At 43.4% G+C, this 11,113-nt stretch overlaps 1 long non-coding RNA gene across 1 annotated transcript; it reads left to right on the top strand.

Annotated features, from left to right (window-relative positions):
* Positions 1 to 8,436: 8,436 nt before the first annotated feature.
* LOC142768742 (uncharacterized) lies at positions 8,437 to 10,155 on the top strand. Its single transcript, XR_012885423.1, has 2 exons — positions 8,437 to 9,280; positions 9,783 to 10,155. It is a non-coding gene; the product is annotated as an uncharacterized LOC142768742 (long non-coding RNA).
* The last annotated feature ends 958 nt before the right edge of the window (positions 10,156 to 11,113 follow it).

Here is an 11,113-nt window from a genome sequence, read left to right on the forward strand (position 1 = left end):
TGCGGAATTCGAATGATTCAACGCCTTGTGGTCTCCCAAGCAATAATGAACGCCTTGCCGACGATGTTTCCACTGCATGACATTCTTACAACGCTCCAATTTCTAGCTTTTTTTTTAATAAGTGTGATAAACTCACTCGTTGAGGCAAAAGTGCTGCAGGCCCGTATGCTCAGATTCGGGTGCACGTCAAGAACATCAGGTGGTCGCAATTTCCGAAGCCCTTCACTACACAGTAAAAATTTTTACACCCAGAAGGGTGTAAAGGAGCTTGTCCCGTGGACGACACCCTAAGGGTGTTAATTCAGCACTTTCCAAAAAGGGTGCTTTACCATGCACCCTTAGAATAGGGTGTACATGTAAAAAAACTGTAGGGTGTTACAAAAACATCCTTAAGGAAGGGTGCCTTCGATGTCCATCACTTTTTTATCACCCTCTGAGGAGGGTGCGAGAAGGGTGCACAAGGGTGTTGAGTGCCCATTGCAGGGGTGGCAGTATTCTTTTAGACTGCACTAATACATATCAGCATGCACTGATTACACATTACTTGAAGAAAGTGGTCCTGATTATCGATGGTGCGCCACCTGTCGAGCTCCATTCATTGCGTGCGGGCAAAAATATAAACGCGTACAATCGTGTATGAACTTGTGCTGGATCTATATATACTTCACAGTATATGCATAATGTGCGTTGCAGAAAATGAAGCCTTGCTGCTCTTGCATATTGCGTTTATTTATTAGGCAAATAAAACATAAACTTTTTTTCTACCACACAACTTTTTCACCAGATATACGTTCACGTATACATACGTACACTACACATGCAACACCTCAAATGTTTATTATATTTTTTCAGTTTCACTTTATTGACAATTCTTTGCAACATACAATTACACTGATTTCAGTTTAGTATACTGCTTCAAGTACATGGAGACTACATATGAAATACACGCTAATATATCCCTATAATTCTTTCAAGTATCTACAATCCCAGTGGTTTCCAGTTTAATACTCATTCATGTACACAACCGGTTATTAGAATTGAAATACAGGCAAATATATACTTATGATTCTTTCAAATATATACAATCACCATGATTTCACTATATACGCCTTCATGTACACAATCGTTCCCAAGAAGTGATGCACACAAAAATATATATGGATAGTGTTTTCAAATGTGTACAATCACAGTGATTTATGCTTTGTATTCCTGAATGTATAACAATTGGTTATGAGAAATCATGTACATGCAAACATATACGGGTTTTCGTACATATAACTTTAGCGAATACTTAAGAAACCAATACAATGATCAGAAACACAATAAGCTAAAAACGAACACAAAACTGAGTCAGGACACACAAAAAAACAATAGAGGTAATGCATAATCATGGCTAATGACACAGCTGGGTCACTTTATGCCAAATGTCCCAGCCATTTTGGCAACCATCTCGAATGTATTCGAAAAACTCGTGCTGCATTGAAAATAGTGAACTTCTGGAATATTTAGGAGAGGAAAAATATTTGGTCACGTGGCTGCCTTCTGAACTTCCTGAAATGCCGTCTAGGTGTTGTATGTGAAAAATTTTATTTTAAAAGTACCGCTCCTTCTTTTCATACGAAACTCGGTCTACGTGTTACGTAACAAGAGCTTAATTTGGGACAGTTGGTTCATCGTGGTTGTGTGCTAGTCACAGCGCGACAACTTTAGGAAGAGACAGAAAGGACAGGAAAGAGCACCGACTGTCAACTAAATTTAATGAATGTGCCACGAGCACTTTTATACAGAGTACAAGAACCGTGTTCATGCGCGACGACACGTGTGAGCAATACAAAATAATCTTAACTGTGAAAAGAATACTCCCTCTCGGAAAGGATAAGTGAACGTGTAGTGATGCACTGATCATTGGTTTACCTGATAAAAAATACTTCTACAAATGTTAAATTCGCATTAGGCAAGCCTATTCTCGTGACGAATGGGGCAAGATTGACTATTCTTGTTGCTGTTTAGTACACACACTTTTGAAAGCTTGCAAGGGGTGGAAAACAACACGCTAATATCATATCTGCTGGCTATTTTTTTAATTGTGAGACACGTGATGTGGTATAACACGCAAAGGTTTTGGTCATTGTTTTTTGTTGCTCCTGTCTTCTTCAACTTTACTTTCTGCCGGAGGGTTTCGCAAACGGGTGTGGTGATTCTGTTGGGATACCCACCATCTTGTAGTCTTTTATTCTGGTTTTTAAGCCTGACCTCACCCCTGTGCTAACATGACTTCTGAAGGGTGGCCTGAATGCATGTGGTATCAATTCCTCTTTCTACTAATTTTGAATGCCCACTATCAAAAGGCAGAACGTTCTTAGCACTCCTGGGCTGATAGCACCAGCCAATACCCCAACAGCATCATCACACTTGTTTGCAAAACCCTCCTGCAGAAAGTAAAGTTAAAGGAAACAGGACCAAAAGAAAAAGAGAATGACCAATCACCTTTGCATGACACACGGTACTACGTACATAAGGTGTCTCACAATTTTAGGAAAAGAGCCAGCAGATATGACATTGTTGTTTTCCACCCCTTGCAAGCTTTCAAAAGTGCATGTACTTACAGCAACAGGAATAGTCAATCTTGCACCATTCGTCACTAGAATAGGTTTACTGAAAGCCAATCTAATGTGTATGAGATACCGCTAACACGTGGAAAAGTAAACATTGGACAAGCTGGGCAATACTTCAATGATCAAGCAAGACAGCATGCTTTAAATGTTAAAAAGGGCTATAGTAGTCTCATGGCCGGACACCATAAAGAATGTAATTGTAGTCCTAGGTTTCATAAAACACGGTTTTTGAAAAAAAAGCAAGCAATAAATGAGAGATTTTAGAACTTTATCAGGAAGGCCAAGGATGAATTCATCAGTACACCTTCACTTATCTTTTCCAAAAAAGAGTATTCTTTTCTCGGTTAAAATTATTTTGTCATGGTCACACATGTGTTGTTGCAGACGAGCCCTGGTCTTGTTCTCAGTATAAAAACGCTCGTAGCACCTTTAATAAAATTCAGTTGACAGCGCTCTTTCCTGTCCTTCTTGCGATAAGATTTTTATTACAGAAAGAATTTCATTTTGTTACAGTTTAGGTATAATGATGAGTTTTCATTGTATCACAACATGGAGCAATTTGCATCTCAATACGGACAAAAATCACGATTTTGTGAAATTTGTGATATTTTTTTGTATATTTCAGCAGCTTGAGAGGTATAAAGATATTTTTTCTTCAAAATAAACCTTCCGTGGAGTAAGTATTCACTGCTCAGATATTCATACAAAGTGCAATATTGCAATAAAAATACAAATATAACACATTTTGGCTTTATTCTTGGAAGCGAAAGTGGCAAAAAAATTGCACTATTATTATTGAGCTTCAAATACCTTACAGAAGCACATTTACTTAACACGTAGACCGAATTTGCTTTGGAAAAAATAAGCGGTAGCTTTAAAACAAAATTTTTCACAAACAGCACACAGAGGGCATTATGCCAGGAAGTTATAAGCCAGCCACATGAACAAAACTTTTTTTCTCGCTGAAATATTCTAGCAGTTCACTGTTTTCAACGCAGTAAGTCAGCACATTTTTTTTTCAAATACAATTCAGAAGGTCGCCAAAGTGGCTGGGACGTTTGGCATAGAATGGTCCAGCTATATTTAAGCAAAATAACTTACACAAATAACAATATTTGTTCATCTACCATGACCACACTAGAAAAAGTTGTTCAGGCACTGTGACACTAAAATTTTCAGCGTCGTACTGCCTGAACAACTTCTTTGACAAGCTCCAAACTCACGCCGAGAAAAAGCCGCTCAATCACGGTGGTTGTTAAAGGCCTTGCGGCCGTAGACAATGTTGAAAATAAAAAAAATCAACTCATCAGTGCTGTCACTCCTTCTTCATCATTACTGACACCGAAGATTTTTCGGTTATCCATGTGGAGCTTCAGGAAGTAGGCTTGCTCTAGGCTGGGGACGGGGTAGACTACGCAGGACGTCAGCGGCACCCTCTCATCCTGTAATTAGAGCAAATATGACTTCTCATAAAAGGATGTTCGTGCTGTTCTGGCAGCACCATATATAAAGAATGTGTAGTGTGTATCCTTCGAAATGGCGTGTAATTGACATTACACTGAACTCGAAGAATACAACCCATACATTACAATAATTTCGTATGATAAAGATAAGAGTTTTCCAGCACACAGCAAATTCCCGAAATGAGGTGAAGTGTAAGACTACAGCTCAAAAATGGCACTTACGAGAGCCTGAACTCACCTAAGAATCAAATTCCTTCTAGGGTAGTGAGCCAGTGTGAAAAACAATTCTTAAAGTACAACGTTCAGAACATGTAGCATTAATTAAAACGCACAAGAAACTTACCTCTTCATGTACAAACAGTGAAGACATCTCTGCCTTCTCTTTCACATGAGAACAAATGATTTTGGGCGTGGCTCTAGCGAAGAGGTCTGCAAAAAAAAGTAAAAGATTTAGTGACTTTAATCCCGCCTCTAACAAACTGAGGAATTGTTACAGGTCACCAATCAGTGCAATTCTGACTGCCTCTATAAGGGCATCAAAAATGAACATTTTTCTCGTTCTTTCTACCCTCACAAGACGCTCCGTCAATGGAATCTAATCCAAATTTGACGCTGTGCTTCCTATTTGCCTGCTTTCTAGACGTAGCGCTGCGAACATGTGTTTTGTGCACCGAATCTAGCACAGAAATTCGTCATCTATCTTTCAATCATCCTAATTCATTGTAATTTGATAAAAGATGTGATAGCTCGTCCAGTTTTTAAAGAGTTGCGCGCCTGCAATAGGCACTGCCTAGCACGTATGAAAGTATTTCTTTAAAAAATTTTTTCAAAGCTTGCTTCCAGAAAAAGCGTCTGGCATATTTCGACAACTAAGCCCATCCTCTGATGGCAATCAGGGGCACGCTATTAGCGATTTTAGACCACGGGATTTACAAACGTAACCCGTGCCTAAATACTCAGTTAAACACAATCAAGCAAGTAGGAGCGCTCGAACGACACCAACGCGCGCGGACGCCGTCTACGTTGCAGCAGCCATGGCTTATGCTAGGGCTACCACACATAGCTCCCACAGTCACGTATACTCTCTCGATTCTGTTATAACGCCGAACGTTATCGCAGATGAAGGCAAAGCACGAAAACAGCAGACAGAAACGAGGGAAAACAACGCACGGCGATGGCCACAACAACGCGCCTTTGGAAGTCTGCTAGATCTTTCCCTGTTGCTGGTGACACTTGTCCTAAATAGCTTAAAAGACCGAGGCGCACGTGCTGGGAGAATCGCGGCATATCAGCACCTCCAACTATACCGTCTTTAAGCAAAAAAAAGAACAAGCCATTTCCTATAGTGCGCCTCTGTACATAATTTTTTTTCTTTTTCTTTCTTTTTTTACGCTTACACCTACAAAAGCACGTTGCACATTTGAGTATTAATAGAAATGTTATTACGATGTAGCCCAAAGCACATCTTAAAACAATATTAATTACTTTGTGCAGTGTAGAGACAATGTGCGATCAGCAACTAATCCCACCCTAGTTAAGTGATCACATCACTCACTGTATGAGTGATGCAGGCACTTACACAACATCGCGCATAGCAGTGTGAACTCGGTAAGTCACATGTTTAATCGGGCATCTGCAACAGGCCCGGAAACGCATGCTGTTGTAAATGGCTGGCAGCCTACTTCGGCAGAGCTGCTGCAGGCGCCCAGCTAGCGCTGTATGATTACTACCTACGAAAACAGTACACTCATCGTTAACAGGCCCACGTTGTCCGTGTCCGCCACTCCATGAATATTCCTTAATCCGAGCGTCACTTCGAACACGGTGTCATTCGTGACCACCATATGCGCCTGTTCGCTAGAACACACACAGCGACCAAGACCCCAGACCAACCCAACGCATTTGAAAGACGATGAGACAGAGAGAGCAACGTTAAGAGAGAGAAGGAGGAGGCACTGGCGGCGGCGCCGCAGCTGTCGACGCAGGTGTTCGGTGACGCAACTATTCGCTTATATACGCCGCCGTTGTGGGAGCAACGCTGGCCGGGGTGAGCGGGGGGGGGAGGAGCGGGAAACCCGCCTAGACGGCGCCGAAAGGCAAGCGCTATGGCGCATACGCGGACGGCCGTTCGACACGGAATGACTCCTTGTGAACGGCAACTCTCCTTCCAGCCAGTCGCACAGCGACGCAGGTTATTTACCAGTCTCGGGTTCTTTGAGTATTTTGACGGAATGCGATTGCAGTGGGCGAAAAATAGTGAAGCAAAACTTGCGGAAAACAAAGTGCACCATGAAATGGCCAGAAACAATAATTATTTCGTCCTCGGTGGCATTAGCGGGAGAGCATCCCTACACCTTTTTCCAGGGGAATTTCTTTTCGCATTGTCTGTGTCTGGCAATTCCGCGTATGGTGCCGCTAACACTGAATGCGTAGTCGAAGCTGGAACAAATTAATCCACAGTCACGGATGTTTAGAAGGCTTGTCACGCACCACAAAACGTGCCGAGGTTGTTATAACAAACTTTTTGCTGACCACATGATCAGCACATAATTTCATATGGTTGCCCAATGAGCTAGCTAAGCACCTGTAGCAAAGGCAGGGCACGTTCTTGTTAAACGTTGTTAATACAAACGATGGTTGTGCATAAGTGCAGTGACAGCTTTGCGTGTGAATTGGTCGTAACCCACGTTTTCGAGCGTAGAAGGGCCTCAGCGGACCTAATCAGCTACCACAGCAAGTTCGTAAGCAATGATGAGGTACGAAAATGTGCAGCTGTTTTCCATGTACTGAATAGTCCGTGTACAGTGCGTTGACCACCGCCATTTCTTAAGCCACCTCCCATATAGACTCCCAGTCTGAACAGGTGTGGGACCTTAAACACTAAGAAGCAGTGCCCCCTTCCGCACACACACACGAAATTTGAGGGCGCACGGGCTGATACACACGCATACTTATTCACAGGCGCACACACATACACGTATACACACATACGGCAACACACACACGCGACCGTAAACGCACGCATGCATGAGCGTACACATGTGCACAGGCACGCTTAACACAAGCACATACACGCGCACGCACACATGCACGGGTGTACACACAATCGCGCTTACACGCTAACACATGCGCAGGCTCACGCACACACACCCATACTCGGTCGAACATTGTGTTCCTGTATATAATCCACAGCAAACATGTAGCTTATAACCAACGCTAAGGTGAGCTTTCGTAACGTGGATTGCAGTTTTGCCATTATAGATGAAACGCGATTTGCTTCGCACCTTCACACATTCTAAGTCTAGGCCGTCATTTAACGCAAGGTCCACATATTCGTGCAGTAGCTACGCTGCTCGGCCGCCAATCCGAAGGTCGCGGGTTCGATGCTGGCCATGGTAGTCGAATTCAGATGGAGGCGAAAAGGTAGAAGCCTGTGCACTGTGCGATATCAGCGCCCATTAAAGAACAACAAAAGGTCAAAATCTCTAGAGCTTTCCACTACGACGACCCTCATAATCATATCGAGGTTTTTGAGACGTAAAACCCCAAATATTATAATTATGTGTTCTTCATATGCTGCATATTCCATCTGATGAATCGTCACCTACACCCTTCTCAGGTACAAAAGCACCCTTAGAGCCTATTTTAGGGTGCTATCGAGGCAAGCACTCAAACAAATGGGTGCTTTTTTTTCAATCGATCATTTATGGGTGTTGCAAAGGGTGCTTTCTCGTAAAAGCACCCTTTTTACACCTTTTTGGGTGTAAAAATTTTTACTGTGTAGGCATCTTTCACAGTGATTGGATGGTTTGGGGATTTTACACCCCACATATTATTAAATCAATGAACTGATGCAACTTCGTGGTAGAATCCATGCTGATAATGCAGAACTACTAGAGCTTTATTCAAACTCGTAAACAACAATTTCTTGTAGTTGCTTATCTAAATGCATCTCAAATTTTCTGTCATATGCGTTATCAGTTTCTCATTGAAAATCAAAGCCGCCATCGACATTTGTGATCAAAATCTGCGAAGCGTTTTCATACGGCGTTTTTTGTAATTACATCGCGTTTTTGACACCCGAGGCTGCAGACACCCGCACGAGTTTGATATTCAATGTTTCAGTCAGGAAACTGGCAACCGCATCAGTAGCTGTAACGAGAGGGCGAAACTAAGCGATCTTGTTTAAACAAGACGCCTCGTGCTACAGTCGCCCCAACTTTTGAAAAACCCAGCTATATCAACACGTTTCAGCACTTATCTTCAAGGGTATCAGCTGCCGCGGTCATTTGCACCAATTCGTCACGATACATCGACGATTTAAGTGCAGGCTCTTTCAATTAAACGAGAACATCTGTGACAGATGGAGTGCAATACGGTCGGCATAGTAGCTCAATTTAGCAGTTTAGGTTGCTAAAGTCCCTGGTGTTTTAAGCATAGCGTCAGCTTAGCCGAGGAGCTGCTCCTGTGAGTTGTGGAATTTCTGAAACACAGTTTTCATAATATGGTGATGGCATCTGTCGACTTGGACAGGCTGTGCTCCCACCTCTCCAGCATGCAAGCTGATAAGCTACATACCCTGCAGGACGACGATTCTCTAACCATTCCGCTGATTAGGGGAATGACCGTACCAACGGCTGTTGCCAGTATCCGTTCGCATATTGCCGCTATGTCGGACATGAAGGATCGCCTGTGCTGCATAAACGAGATTTATTTGTCTCTCATGGAAAAAGGCGTCATCGCACCCTGGCTTTTTGTTCGGATTTGCGACACTCGGGGTGCACCTGAGGACACCCCCATGGCCCGCTATTTCCAGAATGTTAAGTCGAACATGGATTTCATTTATTCGATGGATGTAACCGAAGAACGTACTCACATATGCGCGATGCTTGGGGAAAGCAGCACGCCGAATGTGGGGCTTGACGTCTACTGTTTCTGCTTCTGGCCACCGGTGCAGGGCGTTGCAGTCTTCAAACCACAGTATGGATTCTCCAGGCGGCAACAGGACGTTCTTCGTGAGATGCTCGGCAATGGACGTGAGTTCTGTGGATTTGGCCCCTACCAAGACCTAAATTCGGCGCACAGTGCTGGCGTGTTTGTTTCCTCGTGTTCAAGCTCAGAGTAGGGCGTCGGGTAGTGATGATTCCCAATCATTTAAACTATTAAACAGCTTGAGCGCCGACCCACCTGCTGTATGGCACGGTAAGTAAAATATTACTGCGATATATGCGATACGTTTTGTGCAGTGTTTTAGCAGTAAGCTTATATAAGCGCCGCAGTACGTTGATACCTATTTGTTCGCTGGACTTTCTTCTTTATAAGTACGGTGGCAGCCTACCAAACGTTTGCTGCTTTTAGTGGCAGTACAGTAAAATCAATACCGGTTTACTATGGCGTAGAAAATACACTGTTCCTAGGCGAAATACAAGTGCAGAAATTGTTACCTTCACTGCCCTCAGCTCATCAACAACTTGTGTGAACTCGCTGAAAACATTGCTACCCGCTAATTAGCGACAATATGTGGCAGTGCCTAAATGCGATTGTGGTTGCCATTCAGTACTATGTTTTCGAAATGCATCGCTTAAGCATCCCAACTAAAGAAGCAGCCGCAAAACATTCTGAAATGAGGTCCTTTCATGTTGTTTTCACTTTAGTATTCAACTTGGTATTAAACATTACTTCTTGCATTTTTTTTACATTCCAGGTTGAAGACGAAGTCACATGATGGATTTGAAGATACTGTAATGACCAATCAACTTACCCTTCTGCACGAGACAGCTTTGCGAAGAACGTTGCTCGCATACGCCCTTAAGTAAAAAAAATAAGCTAGCAGAGTATAGTGCATTTCGCGTGTAAATGTCTTGCAACCTATGTACTGCCATCTGTAACAGTGCTGGATGATTGTGTGACGTGGCCTAAAAATGCAGCCCCAACTTTCGCAATGTGCGCGCCGTTGGCGCCATTCTGTTTTAGCTAATATGGAATGTTTTGCATATTGCATCTTTTGTCAAGATCACTTAGGTGCGTTTGAGATGTTTCAATAAAAAAGCCGAATAAAGCAGCGTTTGCTCATGTTATTGAGTAGTATACACTCACTGATATTGAAATGTTCTTAACCATTGCAATTATGGCAGTTTATTATCTTAAAACATAGCGATCTGCTTACTTTTTACTCTAACTGAACATATTCTAATCAGCTACGCGAGAGGAAACCAACTGGAGGGACGCTTGAGCTTCCACTTCAAACGCGATATCGTAATCGATGTTCGTGCGGATTCCCAGGCTTGCTTCGTTTGTCCATTCCTTTATCAACCATGCCGTTGGGAAAGGAATGACTTCGCGTATAAGCTTGGCTGTTCAAGGCTGTCTCAGAATGTTCATTGCAAGTACAGTTGCGTAGTAAACACTACGCCAAAATGCATCGTTTGGTGAATCGGCGAAGAGGGGCGCTCTGCATATCCGTCAAGCCGTGCTCAGCTTTACGTGCGCTACGTAGGCATTCTTGGTAAGGATCGAAAGCGTAAACACAGGCAGCGTAATGAATGTGAGACATTAGAGAGTAATAGCTAAGTAGACAAGTGGGGTGAGCGTAGGGGCGAGGGGAGCTCAAGACAAAATGATTAATATACGAGCGAATGCTGTGCTCCTTTCCGCAGAGACGGCGGAGTATACAGCGGAGTGAACTGCGGCGCCACCTGCTGAACACGGTTGAAGCTACTGCCGGTGGAGCAGATGCTCTGTCTTGAGAACGCTCGCACGCTAGTCCACTGCGCATGCTCGGCTAAGAGGACGAAATGACCGGGCGAGTGGCTCACTCCTTAAAAAAAATCACTGACTCGCTCAGCGTGCCGCACATGCGCAGTTCGCGTTCCGCTCGTTCGCTGTGCCCGCTGAGCCGCTCCAGGTATATCTCTTAATTGTCGTAATTAGCGTACAGTATGTAACGCAAAGGTCGTAAATAGGGAGTTTCAGAATACAGTTTGCAAGCGCTGCGGGTGTTGCGGGCGCCATATGAGTCTTAGAATAGCGTTTGCC

Source organism: Rhipicephalus microplus, chromosome 8 (assembly GCF_043290135.1).
Source record: "Rhipicephalus microplus isolate Deutch F79 chromosome 8, USDA_Rmic, whole genome shotgun sequence".
NCBI classification, from domain to species: domain Eukaryota; kingdom Metazoa; phylum Arthropoda; class Arachnida; order Ixodida; family Ixodidae; genus Rhipicephalus; species Rhipicephalus microplus.